General features: G+C 39.9%; 1 protein-coding gene across 3 annotated transcripts in view; it reads right to left on the bottom strand.

Annotated features, from left to right (window-relative positions):
- The window catches only part of LOC146768063 (uncharacterized), a 518,279-nt gene that overhangs the window by 145,392 nt on the left and 354,091 nt on the right, over window positions 1–18,796 (bottom strand). For 2 of the 3 annotated variants that reach the window (XM_085577230.1, XM_085577229.1), the window contains one exon: window positions 1–18,796. This exon is cut by the window's left edge and continues 14,316 nt beyond it. The exons of the other annotated variant lie outside the window; for it this stretch is intronic. The gene's annotated coding sequence lies outside the window, so the exon portion shown is untranslated. 3 annotated transcript variants of the gene reach the window in all.

The following is an 18,796-nucleotide window of genomic DNA, read 5'->3' as shown; positions in this document are numbered from 1 at the left end:
AAAACCCAAAGACAGTTCTAAACGAAAAGGCTTCTGCTCATCCACAGCCACACAACAACACAGTGAGTATTTTGTCAACTTTTTATAGCAGATTCAGAGATTTCCCATCTTTACCTTGCGAGCAACAGGTCACTGTTTGTTGTGTAACAGCACTGACATCCTGAAAATTACAGGGTTTTTTTCCCAGCCATGGTACAGGAGCTTTTTAGCTAAATTTCTTTGTGGCACGCATGCCACGGATTTTCCATCCATGTTTTTGATTTGATTCATCTATCGTCTGGGAGAAGGTTAATGACTAGAAATCATAAATAGGATAATTAAGATAATGCTAAGATGAACAGCCTGACGTTGGCCTTATGAGAAGCTATGAAAACACTGATTTTGGATGAGATATGTATAAAACTAAGAAAGATTAGAATTAATGCTAATTAATACTAATTACTTCACTAGTTTATGATGGAGGAAAAAAAGACAGGTTTTATCAACTGAGCAATTACTAATAAAATTACTTTTTGGTAAAGGAAGTAACACTGACTGACACACTTCTGTAATGTGTCTGTGTTACACAAAACAAGGAATAGGAGGTTTGGTGTCTGATTATTGCATCACATGATGAAAAGTAATCCACTTTGAATATGAATGAAAGACAACCATGTGTTGATCTCTAAACCAGCAGAAAATAGGGGCAAGATGATGAAATAGTTGGTAGCCACAAAGACAAAATTAATAATTAAAAAAGAGAGCATTTTAAGCAAGGAAAAGATGGTATATTTTAACAATTTGAAATATTCTAGAAATAAACCTTCTTATTGTAAGCACCTGGTATGTTGAGATAATGAACATTAGCAGCTTAGTGCAAAATTAAAATACAAGGTGATTTGGTTTGTATTACAAAAGTAATAAACATAAAGGTCTTTTCAGGCCTTAAAACAAATCTGTTAGCATGGTTCCAATGGGACTCCTCAGCATAATCTCAAATTTATTTTCTTTGATAAGTCACCTGTCTTTCAAACACCCTCAGAATTGTGGTGGAGTCTGTCCCTTGCTGTTTCTTCTTGCAACGTCATTTTCATTCCTTCTGCCCCAAACCTTTCCAAGTGTCATTTTTTAGGAGAGTATTTGTTTTTCTAGAGGCTGCCTTGATTCACCCCCTCCCTGTGCCATTGGGTCAGTCTCCACAAGGAATCATCCAATAGCCCATCTTACCAAGCTACCATATATTATTTACTGTAGCTCTTCTAGATTCTGGTAGCATCATCTGCAGCTTGCCAAAGTCATTCTGCAGCATTATACCTTAAAGCATACATCTTATTTTCTGCCATCATGCCTTGAAGTGCCATCTACCTGCAGTGTCACCATGCAGTGCCTGGTTTTGGGGTGCTGTCCACCCCTCCATTTGTTCTCCTGCAGCTAGAACCAGTCCACCTCGTAGCAGAGGATATTCAAATTTTGATCTGATGTGCTTCAGGTGAACCTTGAGGTCCTGCCTGTCAGGGGAAAGTGTCACTGATAAAGTTTATTGTCCCTCACCACTAGGTTGGACCAGCCCCTGGAAACACCTCTCTGCCACAGTGCCACCACCAAACCTAAAGCAAACAGGATCCTAACTCAGACAAGGAATTATGATCTGAAAGGCAGAATGAATATAAGCACCTATGTTACCTTTGAAGATCCAAGAGAACTGGTAGCAGATTAGATTAGCATTTTCTTCCTTTTCCAAATCACCTTTTTCTTTATGTAGTTTCCTGTTTATGAAATTTCTGTACCAAACTTAATGGGTATTTTGACCCAATGTACCTTGTGATAAATGCCATAATCATCCATTTGGAGGCTGTCCCATGTTCTCAAGACCAGAGATTTTTGGATGACAGCCTTTTATTTCATTTTCATTTGGCTTCTGTTCCTAAGCACTTTGCTTATTATCAGGCCCTTTTGTTGTGCGTACTCCAGTTTCATCCTACTAATTGGCTACAGTGTAGGTCTATGATCCCTATCAAATTAACTTCTACTGTAATTGAGCCTGCTAGAATCGAATTGCTTGCATAACCTCCTCTTTAAGTCATGTTCTCATTGCTGTACACTTAATATCAAACTTTCAATACTTTACACTTTCATCAGTGACTATGCATCTGAAGCTATCCTGGATAAAAGCATCACTTACATAAAAAAATGAATTGAATGCCTTTTTATAACCACAAAACAGCTGACAAAATGGTCAATATCTAATGGTAAAATTAAAAATTATTCCGCTCAGCTAAGTTAGTTAACTTTGTTGATTTTAGTTGGATGAGAGCACAGTAGTGAGTGGAGGTAGCAATACTCAAGATTTCCCATGGTGGTGCCTAGGCATGGGTAGTTAAGAGTTTCCTTCTGGATAGATTAGCAAACTTGTGGATGGCTGGGAAATCCACTTAAAATGCCCAAGAGATTTTATATACTCTAGTCATTAAGGCTCCTAAAATCAGTGAAACCTTCACCTAAGCCAGGCCATGCTGTGGAAATACATTTCCTTTGGTTTAAGTAATGTAATAAGAATCCACTCAAAACCCCAAAACATTGTTGAAGATTTCCATACAGATGTTGTCACCCAGAATAAAGCCATGATGAACAGGTGCCAGGATACATGGTGGGACAAAAAAAAAGAAAAGAAAAAAAAAAAGAAAAAATGAACTATTGGCAGTGCTTAGGAGCTGAGTGAAAATAATTAGAACAGGAAGTACAGTGAGCTCAGTAAGAAGCTACTTTAGCACTCCTTTTGCTATTTTTATTTTCACTGGTTAATACCTTCCTACATCTTAAAATAACTAGGCCAGCTTGTCTGAGGGAATGCAGAACAGGGTGCAAATCTCATCTCTGCCTCACAATTCACCAGGGTCAGCACTTCCTAAATTGGAATTACATATCCTGCCCTATTGGATGATGTCAAATGGCAAGTTCTATACAGTGTTACGTTTTAATGTTAAATTACAGAGAAAAGTCAGATTTTGGCAAAACACAGTGGACTCACAGTAGTCACCCACTCACTTGGTGGCCTTCAGTATCACTTTTCCCACCTTGACCTTGTGAGATCACATCCTGCCTTCAGCAGCTGCTAACATGAAGTATCCAAAACTTTCCAGCAGTCTTTAGTTATTACAAATTCTTGGAAAAACTGATTAGGATAAAGATTTTATTGCATAATAGATGATAATAAAGAAAGATTTTCCTTGTGATTGACTAAGCCTGGCAGGCACAATGTGCATGTTAGGAATTGCTTCTATGGAAAATTACCACAGAAAGCATCAAAACGTTCACTTTCCATTTGGGGAGAAACTTCTAAAAGATCCTGCAGCATCTTCTGACAAGTCATTGGGTGCCTCTGAGCACATAAATTGCACTAAGGTATAAATACATGGAAATTCAAGGCAACTGCTTGTCATCAGATTAGAGTGACAATGATGAGGAAAGGTAGGTGAGATGCTTGTGAGATAGCTGTGGCTTAGGGAAAAAAGACTCCAAAGAACAAACTTGTATTAATTTATACCTAGAGGCAGGTATTTCTGTGAAGTTCCTATTTTTTGCATGTGTAAATCTCACTGAGTCTTCTTTTTGGAGTGCAGAGACAGCCAGATTGAGAAAGGAAAAACTGAAGTAACTTAACATAGAGCCATTTGCATTAGTGAGGTAAAAGGCATGTTTTAATCATGTTTATCTTATTACCTGAAATAAAAGTTATTAGAGGGCATATTTATTTGGGTTCATAAGCATTTCTTTATTTAGAGTTGCCTTATGAAAAACCTGCCTTTAGTGAAAAGACTTGCTTTCCAAATATTCAGTGACTCCCATAATTTTAAACCAATTCTCATTTCTATGACCGATACTGAAAACAAGAGCAATCATTCTACTAGAAAACACCTAAGCCCTTCCATTTCTCTATTTTCACTTCATTTATACACCATGTAGCTACACATTAAAAATATTCAGAATAAACATTATTTTGGCTGCACAGTTAAAAAATAATAAAAGCAAACTTACGAACATTTATCATATCAATGATCCTTCTCCTCCAATCCAGGATAAAACTGGCACCAAATAGAGCCCAAGGTGCTATTGAATTTTCAAGAGCCAGACAGGTCCCAAACATGCCACTGTACATAATTCTTGGTCAGAGGCATTCCTTTGCCCTTATATACTAGTAGCCTCCACAGGATAAAATTTAACATTTTACATTGAGTAGAGGGAAAAAAATTACAAGAATTTAAAACTTACTGCAAGATGCCCTCTATAAAAAATATAATCACAGAACTCCTTATTTACACCACTGAGGCATACAAACTTCTCTCGTGTAACTCCAGATACCTGAATGAGTGTCTGAGGAGAAGCCTGGCTGTCCTGTACTCCCTCTCCACTTGCAGCAGAAACAGAAATACATTTCCTAATGTGTGATAAATTCCTGTCCCCCCTCACCACCTCTAAACCAAACCTTTCCTTCCCCACAATATCTCAGCGAGACTGAGAGGTGCACATGCAATTTCTTTCAGTTCTTGATTTATTATCTACATGGAGACAAATTACATTGTTTTATAAGAACACAGAATGGGAAGAAATGGCCTGGGCTGTCCCACCAAGACAGCCCTCTCCTCAACTCCCCATGTTTACTTCCCCTGAAGTATTTGCAGAGAGCAGCCACAGTCCTCCTCAGCCCTCATTCTGTTAGTCCCAGCAAGCTGGGATCCTTTGTTCTCTCCTGAACAGCTCTGTATTTTCCTGATCACCCTAGCAGCCTTTTTCTGGCACTTACTCCACGTGGAATTAATCCTTCTAGATTCCATCGATCCAAACCACACACATTTCTGTGGATAAAGCTTCATTCTGACCTTATACAGCAACAATAATACTTCCAGGTCCACTGGAAACACTTGGTCTCACCCTTCTCTGCATCCTGGTTGCATTTTTCGTGGTGGTGTCACACTGGTGAATCATAAACCTCCCAAGTTACACAAACAGACATTGATCTGTCTTCTTCATTCATGTTTCCATGGCACAGCTTCCAGCTGGTCATGCCTGTCCCTTGGCTACAGCAGTCTGAATGAGTTAAATGAAACAGGCAACAAACATTTTTATCCTAGCCTCACTAGCTGAGATATGAAGAAAATACTAAGATTGTTATTTTAATGGTGCTTTCTCAGAGTCCGTTTCCAAGCCTTCCACAGGATTAGCCAGCCCCATTTAGAAGCACAAAGCCATCAGCACTCAGGGCCATAAGGATAACCTGGTTCTTCCCACCAAAAGTAGCCAGAAGTTTGGGCTGTCTCTTTTTTATTTTATTTATTTATTTATTTATTTATTTATTTATTTATTTCTGAAATATTTTATTCAGCTTGCCATAATGACTGAAACCAAGAAATCCAAACAGTTTAATGATACAAAGTAGTTGGTATTAGTGGCTGTCTTGTTTTTCTCTGTAGTTTAAGGGATCAATATTAATGAAGAGAGAAGCTATAAACATCACTAATGAGGATGAAGTCGAATATCTCTCACCAGAGCTGTAAGAGCTTGAGTTTGCACCAAATGAAGATGACATCCACTATTAAAGGCTGCATTTTAATCCAGCCACAATAATAAAAGTGAAGTTAGTGCTATTGGTATATTTTAATAGATGATGTCTTACAAAAGCAGCCTACTTGAAATTCAGCCCAAAGACTAAATTAAAGTCAAAACCCTAGTCAGTTAACTGTGCTATAACATGTGAAGAATTGATTTTCTTATTTTCAGCTGTCAGACCTGCTACAAAGAATGAGTTTTAATTCTGGGGATGTTATTAAACTCCTTGCTTAACTGGCAGAAAAATGGAACCGCCAAGGCAGGCGGCGGTGGCGCGGCTGTCGCGGTGAATGACACCTGTCAGAGTATGATGAATGACCCTCCCTGCCCCGCAATCCCCCGCTCTGTCACTCAGGTGAGGGCCATTAATCTTCATCGAGGGCCTGTCAGGCCAGGCAGCCACGGCGACAAAACTAATTCTCGCCTTTGCCACCGCCGCGCGCGCAACGGCGCCGCGTCCCCATTGTCGCAGCCACGAAGAATTAGCATAATTTATTATGATTTCCCTCCCCCCCCCGAGCCCCCTCCCCACCCAAAAGCCAAGTAGGGGAGAGATGCGATTAGACAGATGGAGGGTAGGCCCAGGCTGCCAGCCCTGGAGCCCCCCGCAGTGCTTGATGAGGAGTGGAGCATCTCCGCAAACCAATCAAAAAGCTGGCAGTTCAATTACAGAGTAATAAAGGGACATTCATCATTCAATTAGGCACCTGTCATGGTTTCACAAAAGGGAAAACTTCTAACCTGAGACTCCAGGGAGAAGATGCTACGACCAGGAGGCAGAGAAATAAATGAAAAAAGGACAAAGTCAATTACTGGCCAAACCAGACAAAAGGAAATATGTTAAAATAAAGGAAAAGTTATCCCTGGGCAAAAATCAGAAAAGTTACAAGACCTTACAAAGATTATAAAGGGCCAGCATTAAAAGAGCTATGCCATGCAATGCAGTGACATGCACACTATCAGTTTTCCCCCCTTGCCGCATTCAATGAAAGCTGAATGTGATCATGAAGAACGCTTTAGGGAAACAGGATTGTGGTCTAAAAGCCCCGATATTGTTACAGCACACCAAAGAACACGCTTATTCACCTCATTGCTGTACCTTGTTTCAAATGCCATAAGCACCTGGGGTTTTTCCTCTTATCATGTTAAAACATTGGCAATTTCACTAACCACTGACAAACACAGGTAAACCCTTTTTGAAACAAAGAAAAAAAGCAGAAGCCAAAAATAAACAAACACAAAGAAATCACTAACGTGGCATATAACTGCCAAGCCTTTGGCATGTAAACCAGAGAAACTAAGCAGGCTTGTTTTATTCAAAGTTATTTGGTTCAATTTATGTGCTTCATAGTTTGCAGAAGCCACATCTTGAAAGTTATCAAAAATTAGAACATGGCAGAGATGAGATTGTTTGTCAGGCAGACTGGAACTAATGTGGATTTATCCTGTTCTGCAGCTGCAAATAACAGGTAAAAAAAATAATAATATTAGATTGCTGAACAGCTGCTTGTGCAATAAACTCTGTTAAGTTGATTACCTGCCTGCTAAGAAGGTTTATAGTAAATTGCAATTCTAACATTAAATTACCAGAGCAGCTAAGGTTGGATTTGGTTGGAAAGATGTAAGGCTAATCCAAAAACGTTCTTTAGAGGTGATGAATGAAACCCTGTACAACCAGCTGGAATGGCTAGAAAAGTCTAGAGTGTCTTGATTTTAATCCAACACTCATTTTCAGTCGGGCTGTTGGAATCCTGGTGCCTGCTTGCAGAGGGAGCACGGGGGCATGAGGAAACCTCCATTTATCACTGCACGAGGGCAATGCTGCCTGTCTCTGGTCCCCCTGCCCCATCAGAGTGAGCCCAGGAGCACACCACCCTAGCACAGCTGTAAGGTTTCCAGCAGACAAGCCAGCTCCTGTGTGGGGTTTGCAGTTTGACATCTCAGAGCACAGGATTCACATCTCCAAATGATGTCAATGGGTTTTAAAATTCTATCTAAGTGGGTTCACCTGGAATAAAAATAAGGGAACTCTTTGGGAGTATTTTGTCAATTAATGAGAAAAAAATATTATCAGATAAATATTCTTGGGTTTAGATATGACTAGCTCTAAACACCAATTATTTTCAGCAGTCGTCAAAGCTGGTCTTGCTGGGGAAGGGGCAGAAAACATCACTCTGCAGTGCTTTCTTTACAAAAGGATCTGAATCTACAACAGGGTGCAAAATAACATGAGCTACTGATTTGTGTATTGATACATCCTCCTGTGTCTTTCTGTATTTGCATCCCAGGGCCTAATGAAGTTCTTATCTGACATAACAAAGAGGCTGACAATGCCTATGTGCCTTGCACACAGGAGTGCTGCAAAGATGACTCTGGTAAAGTTTTAAACTGGTTTGGAGATGAAACATGCTACATAGCATAAATACAAGCTGCAGCATTGTGTGCTGTCCTTATCACACTATTTTGAAGGAGTCATCACAGACTGTTGTATCAGCTTTCCCATAACACCAGACACAGTTTTTTTTTTGTTTTCTGATATAAATACATTCTAAATACAAGCGTGCAAAATCCAGAAGGTGGAAGAGGAAAAAAAAGTGCCAGAATTGCTGAACCTCATAATTTGTAATTCCTTCCCTATCCTTCCCCCTAGAAAATATAGTTTATCAATACAGTGGTTGCCTTTGAGATTAGTCACAGTGTCAAGATTTTCAACAGAAAAGAGGCAGGGAATGGTGCATGTGTCTCAAAGGTGTTTGATGGTATTGGTCCTTGAGGTTTTCTACATACAGCTTCACTGCTGCTGTGCAATGGTTCAAAAAATTGAAAGCCAAGGGTTCAGGGAATAGATTACAAAATTAGTAATTTGTTGTTCCTGCTTTGATGTCAAACAGAAAACAAACAGAAATAATACCCCTTTCAGGAAGTCTAAAAATAACAAAGTAAAACAGAGTCAAAAATACCACAAGTGGTTTCAGATGCAGAGTTGCAATTATCAGGCTGCAAAACATCCAATTTGCCTTCTCTTCTGCACAAGCGTACATTATAAACAACCTAGGAACTCGGAGACTAAAGGCTGTGATTCCCAGAAGTCCTGTAAGAGGGGCAGTTATGGAAGAGGGAGAGGAAAGAGCATGTCTATATATTCCTAGTAAGTCACTACTATTCAAAATTCTGTTTTCCCATATAATAACAATATAGTATTACAATAACATACTAAACCCTAACAATAAATTAAGAACTGCATAAATTATTCTGAGTTTCCAGTGTGGTTGCCTTTAACAAATCAGGTTCTCCAAGGCTGTCATGTCAATGATCTGGTTTACTAAGTCTTAATCAATGCAGCACAGTTATCCAAATGCCTTCAAAAAACACAATTTACCTCTCTTGTTTCTGTGGATACAGTGCAGTTGCCTCAAGAAACAGAATTTCCCAGGGAGGAAGTGCTACTGGGGTACACGTCAGCAAAACCACAAAAAGAAAATGAGGATATAGGGAATAAAAAAAAGGTAATTATATTGAGACAAAAAGGGAAGACAGTAAAGTACCAGGACAAAAGCAGGATGAATAATTGATGAGCTGGTGGTTTACAGGAGAGTTTCATTAATATTATCCTGCAGGTTCATTAAGCACTGTCCCAGTCTTGTCTTCAATGGTTCCTCCTGAGTTTTGATTAGGTGCTGCAAGTCTCTTGCTTAGACATCAGAACTTCAGGCCTTGGGTGGTGACAACTATTTCCTCAGACTCAGTCCATCCAGCCACGCACTTTTTGGAACTGCTTTTTATTCCCCTCCCACTAATCACAGGTCCCTAACCATGACAGCAAGTCTTAGTAAATAATATATCAAGATAAATGATAATTGTTCTGTTTTAAGTGTCTCCTAATGAGCATCATAAATTAAAAATTAATATTGCAAAGACTGTATGAATAGCATCAATGCCATAAACAGAGCAGCAGGGATCAAGAATGCAAATGAAAGTGAAATGTGCCCTTATCCACCCCCTATATGAAAAAACTCTGGAGCCAGAAGACTGTTAGGCATTACAAAGCTAATAAATGGCTTTAATGAAGTTCTGTAACAGGCAATTTCTTCTTAATCTTCCCTTCACCTTCCAATATTTGGCTCTTCTGGATTGTGACATTTCCTTTGTCATGCTTTTTTCCTCTTTAAACCATCCCTCAAGAATTATTTGTTCCTTGTGTATGTGCAAGAGTAATCTGAAATTAAAGCATACTGCCACAGCAAAACCTGGAGAATGGGCTGGTTAACAGATTGCTGATCCTGGTGATCATGCAGAAAGGCTAAGGAGATTTGGCAGAAGCCATTCTGTTGTGTGACGTTGCTATTTCCATTGTGCCTTCTATTCAGAGAGTGCATTCAAGTGGTGTCTTTTTCTGGGTGACTGAATAAGGTAAGCTGAGCTACACCCTTGTACCTCCAACTTTCAGCTAGAAAGAAAGGAGGCAGCTGGAATTTTTACCCTTCCTTTTTCCAAAGCCTCAGTTTATTCAATTTAGATGTAGCGAAAGTATTTGCACAAGCAGTGTTTGCCTCCTTTTCTAATGGCTGGACTAATCTGTAGCTGAATCCCACCACCTTCAGCTCTGTAAATACTGAAACTGATCCTTTTGAAGCAAATGTCTTTGAACACTGTATTTGTATCATCATGGCCCTGATTGATCCTAGACAGTAAATCAGGTCAGACTTTGAAAAACAAACAACATACTGAGTCACTAAGCTATGAATGACACAAGGTACAAGTTTGTGAAGGAATCTGACACTAGAGAGGATTAGAACACTTTGATAATTGGCTTTTTTTTTTTTTTAAGACATCTGGCAAATCTTCTAGTCTTTGTCCATAACCAGCAACCAGGGATGCACAAAAAATAACACTGAATCGTTCAGCACAGGCTGAATCAGTAAAAATGTTATTTCACCACCCATTCTATCCTCTATCCTAATTTCAATCCTCTCTCTTTTTTTCTTCCTTGCCATTTTGTCCCCTCATCTAGTAGCTCTGAGGTAAGAAAAAGCAACAACATTGTGCTAGCCTGCTCCCTAAATTATACCAGACATGGGAATAGTTAATTTAAAGAAAGAGAATATAAGTTATACATTATGAAGAAAAGAAATTACTGAGAAGAGGCTACTTTTCTGTCTCCATCAGTTTTAAGCCTAAAGCAATGGAAGTGCTAGTCACTAGTCTGTAATTAAGGCTGAAGTCTGCATTTCAAAGAAGTTGAACTTCTTTCCATGATACACCCTGTACAAACAGAGAATGTGCCCTTTAAAGCACAGAATTACTTTGGAGAATTTATAAATATTTCACTTCAGGCTCACTTCTACGACAAAATTAAGACACCCTTTCTATTGTATTGTTCCTGTTGAAATAAGTACCAAAATAACTCAGATTTGAAATGCTACAGCAAAATCTCAGCATAACAGAAGTACTTTTGTTCAAGAGCAGATGGTTCTCTTACTTTCTTTTGGACACTGTCAGACAAGACTGAGACTCCTCTTAAACAAGACTTCAATGAAATCAGAGATAACTACTTCTTAACTTCTAGAAATTCAGGGTTTTTTTAAGTTTTGTGAGATGTTTATGGTCCCCTAGTGCTAGGAGCTTCCTTGGTGGAAGACTTTACTTCTTCCACCACCACACCTCAACAATTCAGAATTGCTTGCCTGGGTTTGTTGCCCTGGCAGAAGCACAGGCAAAGCCATTAAAAGCAGAGAGTCATGAAAAATTGGAGACTAATGTATCTTTGAACTCCAATTTCACCTCCTTTGGGACAACAGACAGTAAAATCCATTAACCATAACTGCGTGGTTATCTCAGGGCACCACGAGATGAAAGAATTAGTGCTATTCCAAATTTCAGGAAGCCTGAATTTGTTTTAAATGTGATTTCATTTCTAAGATACTTGGATTGATAATTTTCATCTTTACTTAAAATATTACTGTAATGTTAGTAACCTTTAGATTACTAAAACAGTCCCACCACAGTGAGTTCTGTTTTAATCAGCTGGTGATATCACTGCAACTACACTTCATTTATTTATGACAAATCTAAACCAGCTGAGGATCTAGATTTTTTTTTTTAAGTTCATGCAAACTGTGAGCATTATGCCCCAGCTCAATTCCTCTTTTCTACCGGCAGTTGGTTTTGCACTGGCACCCTCAGGTTGCTCCAGGCAGTGAACTGGGACCACCAACCCATTTCATAAAGGGCCACTGGGCAGCTGCCACACGATAGCAACAGTACTGACCTGTGACAAATCTGAGCCCCTGACCCAGAGGGGAAAGGCTCTCTATCCAATTACCAATCCCCTGAGTGAGACACTGCTGCTTTGTCTTGAAAACATTGATAAGTGTATGCAAAAGAATAAACAAAAATGAAGGAATACAAAAGTTGCATCATTGTTCATATTTTGCTATTCACCAAATCTTGGAAATCAGAGATATCACTGCCACCAGCAGACATTCTGGACTGTGTGCCCATGTTAAAAGCCTGTTGAGAGGGACAGACTGAAGCAATATTGCCCCTTCTTTCCTCTTACATCCCTAATAGAAAACAAGAATATTCACACAAGATTTCCATGAGGAAAGAAAAGAAAGTGGTTGATTTCATGTTCTCCCCTATGAATTCATCCATGTAAATAACAGTTTTTTCTGCAAATGCCTAATTTGTAAGCATAAAAATACCCTTATTCTGTGAAGTAAATAATTTCCTCTGCCTGCAAGTTCAAGTAAAACAAGAGCACTTCACAATTGAGAGCCTGATAAAATGAGCTATAATGCTTCTCAGTTAGGGCTCTGGGAAGAACAGACTTTTCTTTGGTTCCATGCCACTCACATTATTCTTGACAGTGTCAGTAAGCAGCAGCAAAAGAGCACAATCTTCCTTTCTTTTTAGTAATGCTAAAGCTGCAAGAGAATTCTTCCTTTCTTCTCTTCCAAATATATATAATGAGACATCTACCTTAAGCAGCAATAATAGATAAAGCTGCCTTAATGATTTCATCTTGATAATTTACTGCAATTACTACATAATTATATCAATGCCTCTTTTTAATTGTCATAACACTGAGGCACCTTTTAACAAAGGTAAGGAGAAAAGTTATTTGAAATGAGTCACTGAAAGTTCACTTTCTCTTTTAGGCTTCAAATCATGCCACGTGCAGCCCTCTGGGTGCAGGTAGCTGTGGACTGCAAAGCTCCAGGCTGAGTGGCAGCTTGCCATCCATCTGCCCATCTTGCCAGCATCTTTCCCTGTCCCACCCAAGAGAACAACAGGCTGGTAGAAAACATGCTGACAAGAGAGCAAATGAACAAAAATGCTGTGCAAGTCCTAATTTAAAGCAGTAACTTTACATACATTACAGCAGTAACATTTTTTTTTTTTAACCCCAAACAAAACACAGTCTTTCACTACCATATCCAGCAATCTCCAACAACAGCTGTCCCTGCTTGTAACAATGACAGTGGAGTCACTTGGCCAAATGGAAAATTTTTTGTGCACTTGGCAGAGGTTTCACAGAGCTGTTGCACTACAACCCATTAATGCTCTCACCTTCCCAGGCATGGACACCCTTGAAGGCAGCAGAGCCAGCACTGAGAAGAGCCCCAGGGGTCAGCACAGGGCTGGGATCTCAGTTCCAAACCCAAGTCTGCCCTTGCCTGGCTGTGAGATTGTAGGCAAGGCTTTTTTCAACTTCCCCTTTGTTGAGAAAGCATAAGCAAAGTCCCCTTCTCAAGCCATGTTTTGGATTATACATCTATAAAAGCTGAACAATGCTATTACATAAGAAATGAGGCACTCTGTGTGCACTTCCTTGTCCCTTGTGAGTGGGACCACTTGCATAACAGAAGTCAAAGGAGCTCACTTCTGTGATTTTGTGCACCCTAATGTACTGTGCATTCATTTCCAGAGTGGCAGTAAGCAACACGCAGGCAGAGAAAGGAGCAACAATGCTCTGAAGTCTCAAGGGAAGGAAATGTTTTTATTTTTACCAACCTTTGTGGATTAAACTGGAGCCTAACTTGGCCCTTCAGGCTGCAGGGTCAGCATTTGCCCCTCAGAGGGAGCTGACTAGGACGTGGTGAGTTAGTTTTTCAAGAACTGTGTAATCTCCCTCCTGCACTCACACAGCTGTCAGGAGGGGAACTGCAAGGAAACCCAAGGCAAAAGTGCACCAAACAGCTCCCTATACTGCCAAATCAAAACTGAAATCATGGTTTCAACAACAATTTACAACAAACAATTTTCTACAATTTACTCCCCTCAGACAAAAGCACAAAGGACAGCATTCAATAACAGATATATTATGGACACTTGCTAAGAAATTGTGTTGCTCCAGAAATGTTCATTGGGAGTCTATCACATTCAGGGTCATTCACACTTCAAAATGTTGTATGTATCACTGATACTGATCTCTGTTTTAAGGACGAGGAACAGACCCTCCTTTATTATTTGTATATCTTAACTTGGAAAACATTTGCAAAGTTGACTTGTGCATTAAAATATTTTAAGATAGACACTGAAAGAGAACATGATGTCTGTAGACCCAAACCTAGGTTCCGCTCTATTGCCATTTTTAAATTTTTTATAATACTGTTTAGCCTTTTGGTATCTCATCCCTCCCAGAGGGATGATAAATTTGCTTTAAAAAATTTACCTTCCTTGGTGTCAACTGTCAAGAATAAAGCATCCTACACTTTTATCTCCAGTCTGTAAAAACTGTGGTTTGGGTTTTTCCCAGATAAAGAAAGATTGCATGCCATGTAAGCAATGCTTACTGACTACACAAGGAGGAAAATACAGTAGAAAATTAATCTTGACAAGACTCCTAACTTCTAAGCACCTGAAGCTTTATGTGCAGTAATCAGATCTGTTCCTACACGGCATTAGTCCATGCCAGCAGCCACAAAGTGAGCCTCAGAAAGCCCAATACAGTATTCACCAAAAAATCAATGTGAGTTGGATCAGTCTCTCAAAAGCCAGAGGATTTGATTTGTTTTTAAGGAAATGCATTGGTGACAATCAACAGGGTTGGAATGATGAGGAGGGAGCAGGACAGGAGTGCTTTCAGCCTACCTACTCTATAAATCAAGCATATTTTCCCCCCAAATCAATATATAAAAGACTGACCATTTTAAAACTGATTTGAGGCAGTCCAGAAGGAATAATTTTTAAGAAAGTTGTTAGTGAATGGAAACAGGTGGCTATAATTTGAGTTAAACTGCAACCTTAACTGTAATGTTTGCTATCATGAATACTATAACAACAGATGCACAGTTGCACCTTGGGATGAATTCATTATGGCCTGAGAAACATAATCATGCCATTCAGACCATATTTTGTCCATATGCTCATGTGGTTTACACCCCTGGTTTATTGGCATTGTACGTGGTTATATAGCAGGCGACTCCCAGGATCATAATTTGCACTTACTGTTACAATTCAGGAAAATCCCTTTGTAGCCTGGGTTTCCCATTAAGGCACAGATTCCCTCCCAGAGCAGGGAAGGAAGTCCTGGGTCATAGCCTTGGGGAGCAGTGACGAAACTTAGCATCACTTAGCATCACTTTGGGAGCCCCTCATGCAAGAGGTGTCACACACCTCAAAGAAAGAGAAAATAACCTGAAGCGTACAGGGACTACTGTTCAGGACATTTTTCAGTTATAAAAACCAGATTATGCTGCTATCTTATCCTGTAATTCATGGGATGAATATTGTAATTCATTGAATATCATGACTTATCTTTTATTCATATAGTTACTATTCCATTACCAGAGAGGGAGGTTTGTCAAAGGTTAATTATTTTAAATAGCTCAGGCAAATTTATTTTGATTTGTACAATTTTTTTGAATAATCAAAGGACTATATATTCATGCTGCCTTGTGAGGATTCATTTTCTTAAAAAAAAAGTATTCCTTGATGATAAAAACAGATTAAATAATTGTTTTTGGAAGGACCAAACCCAGGTTCTTCCAACTCTAAATGTAAAGACACTAATAAAAATTGGCAATGTTTTTTCTCACCTTTCAGTTTTCCTGTAAAAAAAAAAAAAATCCCTAGAAGTCTTACACTGCTGATGATCCTTCCCTCCAGCAATCTATTTACAAGTAAAGAGCATCTTGCCACAATCTCAAGACCTCTGTCCCCAGGGAAAGGACTATTCATTTTAATTGCTTCCAAAGCACCTATCACAACAGACTCTTCATCTGTGCTTCAGCCATGATAAAAAATAAGTAGGACCATAATATGGAAGTACTGATGGCTCAGAAGTTGCCTACTGTTCTGTATGTTTTGGCTCCTGGAGATGCTCATTTGTTATCAGCTGAGACAGCTATTCATCTTCCAGCACCTAAGGTAAAAGTGGAGATTTTGGAAATGATCAGCAGATCCACTCAAACAGGAAGTGCTCTGAACACACAGAGCCAAATCCCAACATTGTGCTGCAGAAATATCTGCCTTTCTGCTGACCCACAAGAGAAGCCTGATGGCAGCTGGAAAAATATGTCCAGTAGAAGGCTGTGACATGGACCAGTATAATCAGGATGACATTACACCCTTAAAGTCTTTTAAACACAAAACTTATCTTTTCTCCTTTTAAGAAAACATCACTTTGCCTATTTCTGTGTCTGTTTGCCTATAAGCAAAGTGGGGAAATTGATACTTAACCTGTAGGAGGGCTGGAAGTTTAAATCCATGCACAATCAAATGCACAATCAAATGCTGTGAAAGTGCAAAGCAGGTGTTCAGCACTTACTGAAAAAATAATTACTATTATACTGAACTTCTGATGAGCCTGCTGGAGCTTTAACAGCAGGGAGGATGATTCTCAAGGTTTGAGGAATCTTCATCTGAAACATTTTCTGCACTTTATGTGGGTACCTAGCCAGTAAATGCTGCTGTTGAGACAGAAATGCTCCTTGGGAGGGTGCAGTGTCATAGCAAGGGAGGCACAGCTGCTGTGTCAGCACACCTGTGTCTTGCAAGTCCAAACTAAAATTCAAGCCAGGAGAAAAGGATGAGGTTTAGTGTGGATCTGACTTCTGGAGGGGGCATCACTTTCAGCAGCTGTGATAACCAGGAGGCCACAGCAAGTAGCCCATAGTGCTACATTTTTGGATGTTCTGGGACCAGGTCAGAAGCATTTGAGACCCTGGCAGGCAGCTGGAAACAGCTGTGATTTTGGGTTTGAGCAATGGAATGATTTACCAACCTTGCTGGAAGAACAAGAAGTCACAAAAGTTTAGATATTATAGTGGAAGTAGTCACAAAGTAGAGAGAAGAATTTTTTAGTGCTGTGCAGGGGGATTTTGGTTTCATACATGGGGCTTATAAGTTTTAAGATGGAGGTATTTGGGCCTGCCCTGTCCTCCCTCTTTCTTCTTCCTTACCTCCATGTTCTTGGTGATGTTGGCACTCACAGATTGGTTTAGAGTAGAAAATCACCATTTAATATAGGTAATAGGCATTGGGGAAAACTGTAAACATGTAACACGTAATGTGCCATATAAAAGATAGAAAATCACCATTTAATATAGGTAATAGGCATTGGGGAAAACTGTAAACATGTAACACGTAATGTGCCATATAAAAGATAGAAAATCACCATTTAATATAGGTAATAGGCATTGGGAAAAAACTGTAACCATGTAACATGTAATGTACCATATAAAAGATAGAAAAGCACCATTTAATATAGGTAATAGGCATTGGGGAAAACTGTAACCATGTAACATGTAATGTACCATGTAAAAGATAGAAAAGCACCATTTAATATAGGTAATAGGCATTGGGAAAAACTGTAACCATGTAACACGTAATGTACCATATAAAAGATAGAAAAGCACCATTTAATATAGGTAATAGGCATTGGGAAAAAACTGTAACCATGTAACATGTAATGTACCATATAAAAGATAGAAAAGCACCATTTAATATAGGTAATAGGCATTGGGGAAAAACTATAAACATGTAACACGTAATGTACCATATAAAAGAGAGCAGCAGCCCTGGAGGGGAGAGAAGAAGCAGTCGGGGTCAGAGAGGATGTCAAGGTGTGTGTGCCTCTGCCTGAGCTGTGAGCAAACCACAGCAGCCCCAGGAGAAAATCTTTTAGATAACTTGCAATAAACTGCCTTGAGACCCAACAACAGAGACTGCTGAGCTTTTCTTTGGAAGCACGGGTTGGAGGAGAGACTTTTCCAGCACACGGAGCCACCCCTGACCCAGGGTGAGCTCCAGCAGTGCTAAAGACAGATCAGAGCTGAGCTGTGAGAAGAGTGGTGCTGCCTGAGAAGCCACCAAAGCACCAAGACCCCCCTGTCAGTCTCCCCTAGCCCAGCCAGGCAGCGTGGGGCCCTACACCAGCCAATCCATCCTCCTCCCATGCCTTTGTCAGCAGGGCATGGAGAGGGATGGTTTGGGGCAACAAGGAAGGGAACAGATCCTGCCACCCACCTTGAGCTGCTCTGCACCCCTGGAGATCTTTACCTCCTCCATCTGTGAGGCTCCCCTGGGGGATGCACAAACATCTTGGCCACCTAGCATGGTCAGGACTTCAAAGCCAGCTTTTTACTGGCTCCTTCCCAGCTCACCCTCAAGGTTGCATTCAAATTCTGCCCCCAGACAACACTGTGCCTTATGGGCTCTCTGCCAGCATCTGCTGTGGCTTTAGCCAGGGAAGACAACCACCTAAAAAATCTACCTTGAGTAACCTTGAAACCTGGTGGCTGGAAAATAAAGCAACGTCCTCTTGTTTTACACTCCCCCAACCCTTCGTGTTTTCATAAACTCTTGGACAATATTGGGGGTGGGGGGAGAAACCAAAAACTCTGGGGAAACAGCTGATTAGATGCTGGCAAGGCGGACCAAACATCTGCTTCAAACAAAAGACATCTGCATATTTCACATTTATTTTTCATAATTTACAGAAGCAACCTGCCAAAATTTAGCAAGGGAGAATAAACTAGCACGTAATTAGCTGAAGTTTGCTTGCTTTAGAAGTTATTAGCATGAAGCCCAGTAGCTCACCTGGGAGGACATCAAGGAATGTAGATAACTGCAGTTTGATTTTGTAAATTCAATTTTCGATCTGCTGTGCCAGGCCAAAAACCAACGTTGCCACTCCAATTAAGGCAAGCCAGCAAATGTCCTGATGTCCCCATGTCACACAGCTGTCTCAAAGGCATTGATAACA

Source organism: Lonchura striata, chromosome 3, assembly GCF_050655825.1.
Source record: "Lonchura striata isolate lonStrDom1 chromosome 3, ASM5065582v1, whole genome shotgun sequence".
NCBI lineage: Eukaryota > Metazoa > Chordata > Aves > Passeriformes > Estrildidae > Lonchura > Lonchura striata.
The sequence above is the reverse complement of the archived record's forward strand: the minus strand, read 5'-3'. Positions and strand labels throughout refer to the sequence as shown.